Source organism: Monodelphis domestica, chromosome 1 (genome assembly GCF_027887165.1).
Source record: "Monodelphis domestica isolate mMonDom1 chromosome 1, mMonDom1.pri, whole genome shotgun sequence".
Lineage (NCBI taxonomy): Eukaryota > Metazoa > Chordata > Mammalia > Didelphimorphia > Didelphidae > Monodelphis > Monodelphis domestica.
Window position 1 is genome coordinate 151,886,723 of NC_077227.1, and position 17,433 is coordinate 151,904,155.

The 17,433-nt window shown below is 41.9% G+C and overlaps 1 protein-coding gene across 14 annotated transcripts in view; it reads left to right on the forward strand.

Annotated features, from left to right (window-relative positions):
- Positions 1–489: 489 nt before the first annotated feature.
- Positions 490–17,433, forward strand: part of TLN2 (talin 2) — a 596,702-nt gene continuing 579,758 nt past the window's right edge. For 6 of the 14 annotated variants that reach the window (XM_056808077.1, XM_056808019.1, XM_056808054.1 and 3 more), the window contains exon 1: positions 490–629. The gene's annotated coding sequence lies outside the window, so the exon portion shown is untranslated. Of the gene's footprint in view, positions 630–1,758; positions 2,168–2,297; positions 3,276–17,433 lie in introns of those variants that run through there. The other 8 variants (XM_056808060.1, XM_056808064.1, XM_007479527.3 and 5 more) reach the window with 4 other exon arrangements.

Consider the following 17,433-nt stretch of genomic DNA (forward strand, 5'->3'; position numbering starts at 1 on the left):
CGTAGAGAAAAGTTCCCTCTCTAAACTGTCTTCTGCTCCCTCTACCACTGCCTTAAACAATTTTAATAGAATAAGTAACACCGGGCTGCAGGGGATTTGCTGGGGAGGCTGGGGGGGGGGGGTCACTCAGTTCACCCCGCGGGGTGGGGGTGGGGGGGTTAGCGCGACCGTAGCAGGGACAGCTCCTTCCCCGGCCTCGCCTCGCCTCGCCTCGCCTCAAGAATTCCCGTCTCGGCAGCGGCCTCCGCAAGGGCGAAGCCGGTGTTCCTGGCATGGCCATGGGGACAGCATAGCGCCAAGCCCCCAGCAGAGCTTCGGGGTGGGGGAACCCGGCGCAGTTTGGGATGGAGAAGGGGAAAAAAAAAGGCCGAGCCGTCCCAGAATGATGACGCGCTTCCTGCTCTCCCGGTGCTGGGGGCTCCGGGCTCGCGCTCCTCTCCTCTCCTCTCCTCCCGCTCGCGCTCGCGCTCTCTCTCCCTCTCGGCTGTTGTTCGGTGCTTGGAGCCAGCGGCGGCGGCGGCGGCAGCAGCGGCTGCAGGAGCAGAGCGAACTGCAGGCGCACCGGGGGGCACGCCAAGTGCACACACACAGGCAGGCGCTCTGCAATGAAACATTAAGCGCATCCCCCGGTAAGGCACACGGGTCATTCGGGTTTTCCTCTTCCTCCAGATGCATGCACGTTGCATGAAATTTCTCGTGTCTTTTCCCCCCCTCCCCTTGCAAAGAAGAAAATCTGGATATTTTTCTCTTGCTCCCCACCCTCTCCCTATCTTGTGAGTGATGCCAATGCAGAAATAAAATTCAAAGCTACCCAAGCTCCCTGTTTTGGGAAAGCTATTTTTTTTTCAGAAATAAAAAGGATTTAAAAAATGAAAATAATGCACCTGTCTTTTGCATATGCATGCTTCATTGCACTCAACCTAGAGTCCATGGTTTGCAGTTGCAGATCTCTTCAGAGCCCGGTACTTGGGAGCGGGCTCGGAACTGCTTGCAGCGGAGGGTCTTCTCAGTTCCTGGGTTGGTTTCCGGTGATTGGGCTTTAAAGCAGCCCCTGAGGCATGAATGACCCCTTTGGGTTTCCAGTTCCCTGCGACTCCCGCTGCCGGCCGGCTAAAGCCAGGGAGAGTTCGAGCTGGTTGATCAGCTTCATTCCAGCACAACCCATCCCCACTCCAGCGCTACTTTGCAAACAAGTAGCCAGCTAGCAGCCGCATCAGATACAGAATATATCCGTCTTAATCTCACCGACCTTTCCCTGGATTCGAGGCTTGAAAGCTTAAGGGCAGGTTAATCGCCTCACTTTCATTCGCGTTTTTACTTAGTAATTTCGACACTAACAAATTTCTGGCGGCTAAAGAAACTGGGCAAAGCCGAGGGGTTGAGAGCCAGGGAAAGGACATGGATTAAGTGCCATTTGCTCATTTTGCCTTAGGTTTAAACCGAGAGCCTTTATCAAGGAGACTCTACTCCCTTCTGTCTTCTCTTCTCATATCCCTTTTCCCTTCTGTCGGAGCTGAAATTTCGCGCCCCGCGTTCTGTGGGAACTAGAGGGGTTGAAGGCACGCATTTTGGGATCCTTGATAAGATTAAGTAAAGACATTCGAGGGCGCCATATTTTTAGTGGGTCTTGGTGGTGGGGGCTGGGGTGGGGGGCGTATGTGTGTGCATGTGTGTGGAGAACAGTTTCTGGAGCTGGTTAGCAACCCTGCGTCTTCAGCACCGCTTTCGTTACACGCGGGGGAGGGAGCGAGCTGGATTCGCTGGGAAACTTTGTGTGTGGAGGTGGGAGAGGAGGACAGGGTGCGGGGAGCGGAACGGGTGTCCCTGCTAGGATTATGGAGCTGGGGGCTACGCGGGTTTGTAGCACGTTGCAAAAACAGGAATGAACCGGAGACGTCCACTTCACCAGACCAGCGACCCGTGGTGCTCCAGACTGGACCCCGAACCCACGGGAGGGAAGGGGGAGGGTGGGAGGGAAGCAGCCGGGTCCAGTTGCTGGATACCCGCCCCACCCCACTGCGCCCTTCCCTCTCCCCTTCCCCTCTGAAATCCGGAGGTACCAGCGCGAGGGAGGAGGGGAACACGCCCATCCAGCCCCGAGGCTGGCTCCTGGTAAGCGGCTCTTGGGGCACCCTAGCCCTGCGCTCGAGAGATGCCGGGAGCAGAGGTGGGTGCTTTATGCTTCAAGTCCGATGGGGTGGGGGGTGGGGTGGGAAAAGAAATCTTGTCCCCGATCTTTTCCCGTACTGCCTGTAGAGGAAAGACCTGGAGATCTTGTTGCCCTACGGAGCAATTACTGCTCTATCCAGAGAGAGGAAAGGAGTGGGGAATCTCGGGTGCTGGGAGCTCCGGGGTTCCGCGTGGCTGCTTGGGAGCGTGGCTGGGGGGCGGGGAGGGAGAGGAGAAGGAGAAAGACTAGGGGTAGGGGGAGCTGTTCTCGGGCAGTCTGTCCCCCTGTGCCCTCCCTGGAACTGCGTTCTTGTTCTCCATTGGCAAGTCCAGCCGCTTCCGAGCTCCCCAGGGCTGGGGTAACCACCAGCCCTCTCCAACCTTTTGAGGGCAACTCCCTGGACTTTGCGGTTCGGCTGGAAGCTCTGAAAGGGGGCGGGGCCAGAAGTTGGGGCTTCTTTAAGTGAAGGCTTGGCAGCCAGGTGAAGCTTTGGGGAAACTTGGGTATCCACCGTGATACATGGGGAGAGAGGAGGAGGACAACGATCTAGAGTGTCATTTTTCATGGGGAAAAAAAGAATTTATCAGAGAGGGCTTTATAGTCAAAACGAAGCCGGTTATTCCTAGAGGTGAACACGAGTGACCGGAGGTGTTGACTTGGTCTAGGAGGAAGTTGACACAGTTAAAGAAACAGCGTTTCTTTCGGTAGTGGAAAACAGTGAGTGCAGAGGTTAAATCCAAAGGAAGATTCTTACGTGTTTCCCAGAGGAGATGATTTCTTGAAAGGGATAATAGAAAGAGAGCTGGGTTTAGCCAGGAAGTGACCACTGACAGTTACCAGAGGCTGGCTAGTCACAACTCTCAGGTTCCTCCTTCGTACAATAGAGATGCCAGGGTTGGCACTCATAACCTCCCAAGATTGTCATGGAGAAAGGCGCTATGGAAATTAAGCATTCAAGCAAGAACTACTTTTCATAAACCATACAAGAAGACTGGATTTCCCCAATTCGGTGATCAGTCGAATTGCACCCTTTGCCAATAATGAAGTAAAACTGTGTCTTTCTCATTTTTGTCATTTACTGGATTGGGAGTTTATTTTTCCCCAGGTAAGGGGGAGAGAGGGAGATATTTTTGGCTTTTAAATAAATCTTCTTGTTTTCTGGTGGAAGAATGAAAAAGGGGTAAATTCCCTGGGATTGTGAGAACAACAAAATCTCGCTGCTGTGTTTGTATGCAAGAATGTGCCAGACTTTCTATTTAGCATCTTTTTGAAATGCTGTCATAGTATTGCAGTTCTTCATGTGCACTTTGGGTCTTATTTAGATAAACTGGCAGGCGTCATAAAACCCTGAAAAAGATAAAAACCCTTTGAGAGCTGTGCACTATAGTGCCAAGGATTAAGCCTCTCAATTTGGAGCTCTTTAAGTATAGAAAGTTGGGTTTATTTAATCCGTTGCTAATGAACCTAACCCTGATTACCATAGAATTTACAAAATAATCTAATCTTTGAGAAGAGCTGGTGATCTAACTTGATGTACAGGCATGTGTTCCAAACTGAAGGGGGGAGCTGAGAAAGGGAAGGGCCCTCTCTTGTCTGAATGCTAATTTCTCCCCCCATTTTTCTTTTGAACTATTGCATACAGGCATCTATACCTGAGAACTTTGTTGTATTTCTCTGTGTCTGGTACAGACTAGCTTTGAAGGAAATTTAATTTGGTGATGAAAAGAGTCCATTTATTAAAATCTTGCCAGTTAGAGAGACACCAGGATTCTGAAGCTGTAGTCTGCTTAATCAAACCTGGGCTATAGGGCTGCCTTATCTTCTTAGCTTTTGCAGACCCTCATCAATTAAATTTGCCTGGAAATATTGCCCCTTTTCTTAAAGTTGAAATTGTTTTTTTCTTTCTGGAAGAAAGAAGTGACCCTTTTTGAAGTTGTCTATAATGAAGAAGTTACTACAGTATCAGAATAGGTAAATAGACAAACTACAGCAGTCTTTTTCTTGTTTGGTGACCTTGAATTTTTCTAGTCTGGGATTTTTCAAATTATATTCTGGGGAAACTTTTTTTTTTTTCATAAGGGTATTTTAAAATTGAGATAGGTCTTTTATGGGATATTACTCTTTTTGTGCAGGGGATTTTCTCTCCTTACATAGTTTAAGTTTATGAGTTTCTGAGCATTCCTCCCCCCCCCCCCCAATCTGGTTCCTTTCTCTTCTATCTAAATTATATGTTCATTTTCAGGCTATAAAGACCCATTTATTCCTAAGGATTTTGCCAGCAGCAAACAATATGAATTTTGCCACTATAGTTATACATTTTATTTACACATTTTTTCCCCTGTGACCAAGATTAGGAACAAAATCAAAAGAAAAGAAGATTTTATTATAACAGTAATTGATAGATATATACTGCTTTAAGATTTGTTTTGCTTAAATTTCCTTCAGTAATCTCCATAACAACCCTTTGAAATTTGTACTTCAGAGATTATCTTCCTATTATAGATAAGGAAACTGAAGCTCAGAGAGGACAAATGACATGCCAATGGCCAGAGATATAATTCTCATCCTCTTTCCTCTTTAAATAGTTCCTTTAGGGGGCTGTTAGATAACTCAGTGGCCTGAGAACCAGGCCTAGAGACAGAAGGTCTTGGGGTTCATATTTGCCTCAAATACTTCCTAGCTGGGTGATCCTGGGCAAGTCACTTAATCTCTGTTGTCTTCTGCCTTGGAACCAATACACAGTATTGATTCTAAGACAGAAGGTAAGAGTTTTAAAAATAAATAATTCCTTTGTCTTGACATTTTTTAGCATACAGATTTGGCCATCATATGTACTAATCTTTTTTAACATTAGCTTCATGTATTTGCAATAAAATATTATGGCCTGAGCAAGGTTCTGTGTCCTTAAAACATTTGAAAATTTGTATTCATTGCAAATTATGAAATTCAAGTGATCTTAATGTTTTGAGGGTTTTTTTTTTCTTTGGCTCTCAAGAATATTAGGAAAAATCTAGGACTTTGTGACCTATGATCTTCTTTCCTGAAGTCTTACACCATGTTTTTGGAAAAAAACTTTGGTGTTCTTCTCTTAGAGAAAGAGATGAAAAAAGCAGTGAGGTTTTTCAAACTAATTTTTTTTATTGGGCATAGCCATTTTCAAGACAAGACAGAAGCTGTAATAAACATAGTCAGAATTATAGCTTAACTTATCCAGCTGGTGCCTTTTTAATTATGGTACTTTCCCCTAGAACTTTCTGATGTTATTAATTTTATATCTAATAAGGGAACTAGTGAAAACTAGTCAAAACAGAAACCAATTCAAGCCATTTAAAATAATTAGAATAAATAGAGGGTCTAACCAGATGTTTTGCCTAAAGATAAAGCATGGTTAAGGAATCTGAGTTCCATCAGTAAATTTTCTTTTAAAATACACACACACATTCTTTCAAAAGGCTGACATCTTTAAAAAAAACTGACAAAAATGAGATTTAGAGTATCTCTCCTATGTCAAAGCAGTTTAACTCATTTTAAATAATCATTGGCCTTTTGACTTAGTTCTAGTTGGTTGAGAATGAATGAGGAAAGACAGGCCATACTGAATTCAGAGTAGAATCATAGCCTCTTGGAGCTGTGAGGGCCCTTAAAGCTCATCCAGACCCTTCTGCTTTGGTTGGGAGAGCCTTTATTTATGGGTTACCCAGAGTCATGACTTGGCTCATGGTTCATTTATCAATCATTGTTCAGTGGGTTTGCAGTTAGTGTCAGTTCCATGGTTTTATTTTCCTCTCAACAATCAGTTTACTTCCAACCAGATTCTTGGGGTTGTTTTGGTTAGACAGTCCACGAAGTGAATATTCTTTATATCTTTCTTGCTTTCCTAATGTCCCAGCTCCATTTAGGCACAACATTTCTGGAGAAATAAAACCTTCATAGTTTTCGTTCCCAGAGATGATAATCCCTTTCTACTTCTAGTCAGTTGGATAGGTTAGTAGTAAATATTAATTCCTCCTGGAATGGAAAACTATTGCCAGAAATATTTTGGAAAAAGGTACAGTCTGGGGAATGTATATACTCACCTATTCTTCTCCACTTGCCATATTCTGTGCAAATTCCCTCCCTTACCCCCTCCCCCCCAAATACAGAGAAAGTTAAAGTATAAAAGTTGATCATTATTTCTGTATCCTCAGAAGATAAAGTACTTGGCAGTGCCCAGAGATACTTCTCAAAGGCAGGGAGAAAAGGCAGAGCTTTCTGGAGCCCCCCTTTTTCTATAAGGATTATTTTTAGGGTCTCCTAGTGAGCATCTTTCTAGAGACCAGGAGTCTTTTCTTTGTATGCATTTCTTGAGTATCTGGTAAGGTAATTTCCATCAGTGTAAAGGACAATGCCTGAAAAACGTAATATTGCTGGCCATTTATAGATTATTGATTTGTGGATAAAGTTCTGGGTCTTGAGTCAGGAAGACTTGAGTTCCAATTTGGCCTCAGATACTTCCTAAATGTATGTTCCTGCACAAGTCACTTAACCCTGTTTGCCTCAGTTTACTCCGCTGTCAAATGAGCTGGAGAAGGAAATGGCAAACCATTCCAGTATCTTTGGGAAGAAAACCCTAAATAAAGGCTTGAAGAATCAGATATGACTAAAACAACTGCATAATATTGATGCTTTGCACAGAAGGTAGTAAAGATGTGATAGCTTCAGTTCTTTTCCAGTTCATAGAATCAAAGATTCAGAGGTGAAAGAGACCCAAAAGGGCCATCCAGCATAGTGCATCCATTTTACATTGAGTATTTATTAGTTGTGGAGAGCTTAAGTTAACTTGCCCAGTCAAAACGTATTAAGTGACTGAGATAAAATTTGAATTCAGGTCTTCTGACTCCAAATCCCACATGCCTTTCACTGCGTCACTACATACTTAATGTTTTTTCTCTCTTTCCAATATTGGTCTACAATTGGCCCTACCACCAGGAAGAGGGCTGACCTTTATTACTTCACTTCCTCATAATCAAAGAACATTTATTAAATTGCTTTAGTGTCTCTGGGTCCTTCCCATTTAGCTGATAACTTCAGGCTCCCATCAGAACTACAGCCCTATTTCCAGTTTTATTTACAAATACTTGACTTTATTTCCCTTTAAAAGAACTTGACCATCTCTTTTATTGCCCTCATCTCAATCTGTCTCTTTACCTTTCTGGGCTTCTAGTTCCCCACCAGTCCCACAAAGGGTTAGACTGAATTATTTCTAAAGCCCCTAAAGGGCAGCCAGGGGGCTCAGAGGGCTTGGAGTCAGGAAGACTCATCTCCCTGAGTTCAAATTTGGCCTCAGATACTTTACTAGCTGTGTGACCCTGGGTAAGTCATTTAACCCCTTTTGTTTCAGTTTCTCATCTATTAAAAGGAGCTGGAGAAGGAAATGGCAAACTACTTGAGTATTTTTGCCAAGAAAATCCCAAATGGGGTCACAAAGAGTATTTATTACAGAGAGCAACTGAACCACAAAAAGGATCCTATAATTCTGTAATCTTTTTATTGTGTTTTTAGTGTCTAGCAAAATCATGAACAAATAGTTGGCATTTGGTAAATACTTAATAATCAACTAATTAATAGAGAGGACCTAGAGAGAACTGGGAGGCAGCTAGGTAGTTCTGTGGATAAAGTGCCAAGCCTGGAGTCAGGAGGTCCTGAGTTCAAATCCAACCTCAGACACTAGCAATGTGACCCTGGACAAGCCACTTAACCTCTGTTTGCTTTAATCCAATGGAGAGGGAAATGGCAGACCATGTCAGTATCCTTGCCAAGACAACTCCGTGTATATTATGGTCCATGGGGTCAGATGACCAAGAGAGAAAACTAGGCTTATTTTCTGATGGTTGCCTTTGCTGTGTTTTCTCTCAGGAAAGAAGAGTCTTTGGGGGCAACCTCTGTTGCTACTGTGCAGAAATGGGGATCCGACCTCCCCAAGGCATTAGTGGTGGCATGTTCGTCAATGCTGAACCATACTCCATCCCTACGTCCCCTTGAGAAAACAGTAGGAAGATTTTTGTCTCCCATCTGGAATAGTGCCTAAACCTGCCCAAGAGTAAAGGATGTGGCACTGAGGATGGCTTTTCCCCCTCATTCCTTTTCTTGCTAGGGATTCTGAACAAAGGACCACTAAGCTCTTATGTGTTAAATTAAAATCCTCCCTCTCCTTTTTCCCCCCTGGGTGTTTTCACTGCTTCAGGACATGCCATTTAATTACTCCACACTGGTGTCTCTGTATATTCTGACATGTTGATTTAAATGAGAATACCTTCCAAAGTGTGGCAGGAGGTCATGCAGGTTAAAGCTTCCAGGGAAAGCCTAGATTATTACAGGGTCTGACAGTTTACATTGAGGCCAACATAAGAGGCTTAATTTTCTCATTTACCTTGAAGTGCTACCTATGGGTTCATAACCTATTACTTCTCTGCCTCTAGGGGTTGTTTAAAAGAGCCTGCTCCTTGGGGAGCCTGATGCTCCTGGCTGGCCTGGACTCTTGTTCTTTGGTAGGGATGGCTCGGTTTGGCATGTGCCCTTAAAAAGAATCTTTTGTTCTTGAGTAATAATAATAGCTCATGGCTATATAGTGCTATGTAGCTTACTTACTAAGTACTTCCATATATATATATATATACATATAACTTCTCTCTTCTCTTCTCTTCTCTTCTCTTCTCTTCTCTTCTCTTCTCTTCTCTTCTCTTCTCTTCTCTTCTCTTCTCTTCTCTTCTCTTCTCTCTCTTCTCTCTCTCTCTCTCTCTCCCTCTCTCCCTCTCTCCCTCTCTCCCTCTCTCCCTCTCTCCCTCTCTCCCTCCTCTCCCTCTCTCCCTCTCTCCCTCTCTCCCTCTCTCTCTCTCTCTCTCTCTCTCTCTCTCTCTCTCTCTCTCTCTCTCTCTCTCTCTCTCTCTCCCCCCCCCTCTCTCCCTCTCTCTCTCTCTCTCTCTCTCTCTCTCTCTCTCTCTCTTTCTCCTCTCTCCCTCTCTCTCTCTCTCTCTCTCTCTCTCTCTCTCTCTCTCTCATCTCTCTCTCTCTCTCTCTCTCTCTTTCTCCCTCTCTCCCTCTCTCTCTCTCTCTCTCTCTCTCTCTCTCTCTCTCTCTCTCTCTCTCTCTCTCTCTCTCTCCCCCCCCCCCCCTCTCTCTCTCTCTCTCTCTACCTCTCTACCTCTCTCCCTCTCTCCCTCTCTCTCTCTCTCTCTCAGCATTTTCTTCTCAATGAAACATCCCTGTGGGATAGAGAGTGCAAGGGTTGTCATTCCCATTTTAGTAAGGAAGAAACCAAGAAGAGCAAAAAAGTTAAGGGATTTGCCATTCAGAAAATTCAACTCGACCAGCTCATTGAGATCTACGCTCTTCTGGGCACTGTACTGGGTTATAGTGCATACAAAGTAAAACAAAAGTGATACAAGACTGAGATTGATGAAAGGGACCTTACAGGTCATTTAGCCCAACTCTTATTTTACAAAGGAAGAAATGAGTCCTCGAAGCTTAGAGTTACACAGAGAGGAAGATTTGAACTAGGATAGTTAGATGAGACAACGCATTGCCCTCAACAGCTCAGGTACTAATGGGAATCGTTGATGTGGTTTGATGGTTTTTTTTTAGTTGCATCCAATTCTTCATGACCCCATTTGGGATTTTCTTGGCAAAGATACTGGAGTAGTTTGGGATTTCTTTCTCCAACTTATTTTAACAAATAAGGAAACTGAGGTAAACAGGATTAAATGACTTGCGGGGGGCGGGGCGGGGGGAGGGTGTCACACAGCTAGTAAGTGTCTGAGGCCAGATTTGAATTCACAAAGATGAGTCCTCCTGGCTTTAAGCCTGGTGCCACCTCGATGCCCCAGGGAATAGGATGCATATTCAAATAATTATGATACAAGGTGTCTTTGCCAAGAAAACTCCAAGTGGGATTATGAAGAGTTAGACATAACTGAAAATGAGTGATCAAAAAGAATGTGATGGAGGCAATTGTTCTAAGAACAAATATTCTAAAAAGCAATTTATTTCTTAGATTCTAAGAAAATTTGAGGGTAGAATCATGACTTTCATTCATTTATTTATTTTTTTTAATTCTTACCTTCTGTCTTAGAATCAATGCTGAGTATTGATTCTAAGGCAGAAGAGTGATAAGGACTAGGCAATGGAGGGTAAGTGACTTGTCCAGGGTCACAGAGTTAGGAAGTATCTGAGGCCAAATTTGAACCCAGCATCTCTCGTCTCTAGGCCTGGCTCTCAATCCACTGAGCCACCGAGCTGCCCCCTGAATCATGTCTTTTAACTAAAAGACTTCATGTTGAAAATGAATAAGGCTTTAAATGAAGAGAGAGAATTCATTAGTTTGAGATAAAGAAGGAGTACATTCTTAGTGCAGGGAATGAATGCATGGGTAGAGGACACTAGAATTTAAGCACCAATTAGTAAGTCTTATCTGGCCAAAATATAGAGCTGGTGCCAGGGAGTAGCTTGAAGTAGAGGTAGGATAGGTGCCAGCTCATGGCTAAATGCTAGGTGAAGAAATTTGTTAGGTGGCAGAGTGGATAAAGTATTGGACTTGGATTCAGGAAGACTTGGGTTCAATTCTGGTTTCAGACACTAGTTTTGAGACCCTGAGCAAGTCACTTAACCTCTGTCTGCCTCCATTTCATCATCTGCAAATGGGGTTAATAACAGCTCCTACTTCCCAGGGTTGTTATGAGGAACAAATGGGATCATAGTTACAAAGCGTTTTGCAGACCTCAAAGTGCTGTATATATCCTAGATAGTATTATTAAAGGAAACTTAAATGATACAGTGAATAGAATATTGGGTTTATAATAAGGACATTTGAATCCTGCCTCAGATACCAGCTGGTAGCTGTATGACCCTGGACAAATCATTTAACCTCTCAGTTTTGCCATCTGTAAACTTGGGATAATCATAGGATCTTTTCCCTCAGGATTGTTACCAGGATCAAAGAAGAAATATGTAAAGCATTTTGCAAACTTTAAAACACTATATAAATACTAGCTTTTATCCAAAGGCAGAAAGAAACCAGATTGTAAGGAGTTTTCAATGATAAAAATAAATGCTTCTAGTAGATCCTGAAGTAATAGGGATGCACTGGGGTTTATTGGTGCCAGGTAGACCGGAGAGGGTAGAGACTTGAGATAGGGAGAGGAATTAGGAACTTAGTGCCACAGTCTAAGTAAGAGGTGATGGGGGCCCCAATTATGGTGATGGTGGAATGGAAAGAAGAGGACCCAAGCCAGTGATGTTGTAAGGGTAGAAATGAAAAGATTGGCAATTGTTTGGATATAGAATAGTGAGTAAAGGAAAAGTGAGGAATTGAGGATAATTCCAAGGTTGTGAACAGGGTGACTGGAAGAATGGAGGTGCCCTTGGCAGTAAATTGAGAATAGAGGGTGGTTTGGGGAAGAAGAGCAGTGAATAGAGGGTTGGGCTTGGAGTCAGGAAGATCTGAGTTCAAATTGAGCTTATTGACACTTAGCATTGTGACCTGGGCATGCCACTTACTCCTGTTTGCCTCAGTTTCCTCATCTGTAAAATGAACTTAAGAAGGAAATGGCAAATTACTTCAGTATCTTTGCCAGGAGAGCTCAAAATAGGGTCAATGAAGAGTTGATCACAACTGAAATGACAACAACAACAAACTGGGGGAGAAAAGATAATGAATTCTTTTTTTGGATGTGGTGAGTTTGAGATGCCTATGTGTGACATCCAGTTTGAAATGTCCAAAAGTCAGTTGTTAATAAAAAATTCTTTAGGTAGCTCAGAGAATAGACTAAAGTGGGATATTTATATCTACATAGATATTTATATATTATTATCTATCTGGGAGACAGCTGCATAGAGATGGTAACTGAAGAAACTGGAGTTAGCTCACCAAATCAGAGTATCAAGAAAAAAAATAGAAGGTGTCCCAGGATAGGAATTTGGGGGATACCTCTGGTTTGTGGAGGTGAACTTGATGAAGATCCAGCAAAGGAGACTGAGAAGGAGTAATCAGACAATTAAAAGAATCAAGAAAGAACAGTGTTGGGGAAACCCAGAAAAGAGAAAATTTCTAGGATCAATGAGAAGTGCTACAGAGAAGTCAAGACGGATGAGGAAATGACAAGACCCTTCTATTTGGTAACTAAGATTAGGAGATCCCTGGTAACTTTAGGGAGGAAGCAGTTTCAGCTGAATCTCAAGTCCAAAGGCAGACTGCAGAAAGTTTAGAAGACAAATGAAGATAAAGTGGAGGCATTAAGCATTGCCTCCTCCCCACCCCCGGTAAGGAATTTAGTTGAGAAGGGGGGAATATTGGACAATAGTGGAGATGGTAGGAGCTAAGGAGGGTTTTTTGGGAAAGAGACTTGGACTTTTTAATATTAGGGAAGGAGCTAGTGAATATGGAGAGATTGAAGATTGCAGAAGGAGAAAGAAAGGGGCAATCTACTGGAGAAGGCAAGATGAGTTAGGATCAAGAATGCTTATAGAGGAGATGACGGGAGGTGATGACAGGGGTGTGATATGAGGAGACATAAGAAGGTTCTCTCGAGAAAGACCTCTTTATTTATTTAGTGAAGAGGGAAAGTTCTCAGCTGAGAGGATGGGAAGAGAGAGTGTTGTGGGAAGGTTGTGAGTGGGTTCAGAGAGTGGATTATGAATTACAAGGATGGTCTTCTGCATTGAAGACCCTTTTAAGATTAAAAACATAATTTTCTAGTGTACCCATTCCATGCAGTTTCAAAACTTCCTTCAGCTCCTTTTGGTAGCACGTGGGTAGGAGTGAAGAAGGCAAATGACAGAAATGATCCAGAATTGGATTTTGGCAAGGTGTAGTTGGTGCTAGGACAAGGTAGGAAGGGATACAAGAATTAGAGACTAGTTTACGAACTGAACCGGCTTGGCAGCCATGTGAAGGATGCATACAAGGAAGGCAGGAACACCAATTAAATAACTTTAGAAAGTTGAGGAAGTGAGGACCTGAGCAAGGATGGATGGTGACAGTGTGAGTGAAATCAATCATGTCTCCTTTGTGAATTGCCATACACAAGTGATTCAGAGAATTTCCTGAAGCTTTCATTCGGGGGGTGGGGGGGAGCAACATGTACAGAAATAAGAAGTTAGAAGGGGATAGATTTGAGAGGAAGATGATCAATTCAGTTTTGGAGAGCTGAAGTTCGAGTAGCCAATTAACGTGTAGGCAGAGATGGCAAGCAGACAGTTGGACAATCAGGAGGTTTTGGCTGGAGATAAAGATTTATAAAGATAAAGTTCATAGATGGGCTGCCTGACTGCATACATAAAAGGAGTTTCTACAAAGAGGTTTCTCCTCCATTTGATGAAATCACAGGTTCAGATTGAAACATTTAATAATAATAATTATTGTCACCTTATCTCTTTTGACCTCACTGTGCTAATCTGTAAAATGCAGAGATTGTCCTAAATGACCTTTAAGGTTCCTTTGAGCTAAAACTATATCTTCAAACTGAACCATGAAATTTCCTGTTTAATTTTTTTCCCATCAAATCAGCTGTTTTTCTTGTTTCTCAACACTCTCAGTTGGTTTGATCCTCTTCTCCCAAGCCTAGGGTCCAAGGTCAGATATCATAGGACCTTAGGTATCATTTAGTTCAAATCTTCATTTTATAAATGATTAACATGAAGGCCAAAGAGGTAAAGAGACCTACCCAATGACAGGCAGCTACTGGGACTGGAACTCAGGTTTTGATATTCTTAAGGCTATAATACTCTTTCTACTACATCATCTTATTGGTGGTCTCTCTCCGCATTCTAGGAAACCATGGAGATTTCTGAAAGAAGCTGCCAAAAAGGACTGTGTGGGAGAAAAAGGAGGGAGTGTGGGGTATGGGGAGATAGCAGAGAGCTGTGACCCTTCCGGGGGAAAGCCTGATGTCATCTCCTCACAGTGGAGACTACAAGGCTTGATTTGTAATGCCAGACAATCTGATGGCAGTCCAGGCCTTTGCTTAACTTGGTTCACTCCTCTCCCCCTTCCACCTCCCTGTTTCTGTTAGGGTAGCATAGCCTATAATATCACATTTTAAATGAATATAGAAAGGGTTTAAATTTTATCTTTCTAAAAACCACTCCACAAACTTAATTTAATTCTCTGGTTTATTTTCAGCACATTCTGTCTTGCTTATGCTAGAGTTAAAATAGCAATCGCTTTTTTAAAAAGTTCTCTACCTAAAGAATTTTTTAGTATTTACTTCATTAGGATTTTAGGTGCATGTATATACCAGAAGTATTCCAGTGTGCAAGCTTTTAGGACTCATCTAGCTGCCTGACAGGTTAGAGAATAGTAGGAGGCTGACTGGATTTTATTTCTTGTGACAGAAGAAATAAAGGTTATTTGAGAGTGCTATCCAAGGCTGGCAAGGTTTTTGGCAACTTTATAGGAGAGGGTAAATCTCTTGGTGTCTTTTACTGGTGACTTTGCAGCTGTTACTATCTGGTAATTGCCCAAGGCTTGAAATCTGCTCTTGGTAAAAGCGCTTCTCTTCTTACATCTTGACCTGCCACCTCTTGAGGCCCTTTTAAGGTGGCTTTATAGCAAGTGTTAAAAAGAACCTGTTAAACACATTATAGAAACCCTTTTGGAAGTTGAGGTGCATCAGATTAACAAGTAGATATTATAAATAAGAAGAAATGGAGAATATTGTACAGGAAAGGGGTCTTTGTATTTATTCCATGCCCTGTAGCTGTTATATCTGATGAACTCCAGGGTGTGACAAGGAGTAAGGCTTGTTAGGGCTTTGAGGAGATTGGTTCTAAGGCAAAAGGTTTAGGGACTCCTGTTGAGGTAATCTGGGTAATATTCTGCATATCTGTATGTTCTGATAAAATCTTTAAAAATAAAAGCCTAAAGTTCTGGTTTGATTCTCCAGTGACTTTTTCATCCTAGGTTTCCATGGTAGGAATCTGATCCTTGAAGAGTCAGGATTGAACAAAAGAATTATAGATCTTCCAGCTGGAAGGTATTTTAGGAGGTCATAGAATGTCTGTTGATAGGAATTACAGAATTACCAAGGACTTCAAATTATCTAGCCTATTCTACATAGGAACAGGAATCCCTTATAGAGTACCTTCCCAATGGAATTAGTAGGGAATCAAATACTTTCCAAGGTAGCCCTTTCCACTTTTGGATGCTTAATTGTTAAACAGTTTTTCTTTATAGTGTGAGCAGGACTTTCTTTGCTTTTATTTGTATTCTTAGAATTTAGCATAATGCTTGGCACTAGTAAATACTTAATAAATTCTGTCTTTTATCCAACCACCCATTCATGTCTGTGTATCTCTTTGTGAATATATATGTATACACATATCTTTTGATCCATATCTGCAGTCGATCAACTCTATCTCTCCATCTATCTCCTGTTTATCTCTCCTCTCTCTGTCATCCCTCTTCTTTCTCTGTCTACACATTTGTCTACCACCTTATCTGTGTAGCCATCCCTCTTTCTATCTCTTTGTATCTTCTATTTATTGCTTCTATCTAGTCTTGTCCTCCAGGGCAACTTCCAGCAATCTCTCTAGATGGCTTTTCCCCATAATGGCTCTTCTAATAATGGAAGACAGGCATCTTGTTCTCCTTTAACCCTTACTTATCTAGATAAACTTCCTTATTCCTTCCTTTTACTTCTTTGATGTGGCTCTCCAATCCACTCACTTTTTTGATTAGTCTTCTTTGAAGGGACACCAATCTGTGAGTACTTTTCCTAGAATGAGGAACCCAGAACTCTTTGTGGCATTCTGGATGTGGTTGGCCAGGGCAGAGTTCCCTAATTCTCTGTTCTGTGCTTCTCTTCGTGCAGCTTTATATCAGGCTAACTCTCTGAGTTACCACATCACACTTTTAATTCATTGAGCCCACTGGAATCCACTAACCTCATCTGGAAACTTTTGTCCATTGGTCTATTTTTTTTTTTTAAGATGTGGAAAGTTAATGCATTTAGGCAAAGCAGAGAGAAGCAGAGGGGGAAGGAAATTGGTCTGAAAGCCCAGGAAGATCTTGGCAAGTCACTTGACCTCTTGATGTTCTGGGCAACCCTATAAGGCAGGACTTCTTAACTATTTTGACTGAATAGACCCTTTGACAGCTTGGAGAAGAATGAAGACTCCTCAGGATGATGTTTTTTAAATGCATAAAATAAAATACACAGAATTACTAAGGAACCCAATTATATCAAAGTATAATTAACAGAATATTTATAAAACTATTGTGTTAAAACATATCTACTGATAACTAGTAATTTTAGTTAGTGATAATCCTAAATGATATTTTGATATCTATATACAATTGTAATATGACATGAAAATACCTGTGATTTCTATTGGTGACAATCACTAGTATGATTAATACTCCTGCGATTTGTTCCTACATCCAAAATTGAAGGAAATGCTAAATATCAGTGAGAGGGTAATTAAAACAATGATATATACATACACACATATACATATTTCTCATCTGGACTTAATTAACCCCTGAAATCTATCCATGGAACCTCTGGAGGCCATGGATCCAAGGTTAAGAACCTTGACTTATTAAGATTACAAGTTGCCGAGAAGGGGTCAACCTCCATTATTAAAGGGAGTTTCCTTCCAGGGGAATTCCCTACCCTAGTAAAATCATAGATTTGGTCCTAGTTGATCTCTTTCTTAACTTACAAAGCAAATTAAAAGAAAAGAAAAGCTCAGGGATTAGGATAAGGTAGGAAGCAAATTTTGTGGCTATTGCCAGCAGGAATTTTAAAAAGCATAAAATATGTAAATATGAAAATATATACTTAGTAATAAAAATGTGCTAAAAGGGCTCTGCATTAGTCAGTGCTACTATTCAAACATCAATGATACTGAGGTATTAGACATACAGATCTGATCCTAACATTGCAAAGAATGTCTGCATATTATTGAAAGTTTCCTAAGCACAGTGGGAATTCAGTATAATTCAATAATATGGGCATTCTTTTGTCATTCAAGAAGCTAGACATAGGTGGATTATAAATACTTTGTAGATTTTTAAAAATTTATTATAATCAAATTTAGTTTGTTCTAGATTTTCAGTTATAATTGCTTTTTGAGATCTGAGATTATTTTCCTATAAGGGAAATCTATTTGAATAAATTAAACTTCACTTAGACTTCTGTTATATAGAATCAGAATGCAGAAGGTGGAAAAGACAAAAAGTAGTTTGTCTACTCCAAGCCCCTCATTTTTCTAGATAACTTACCTAA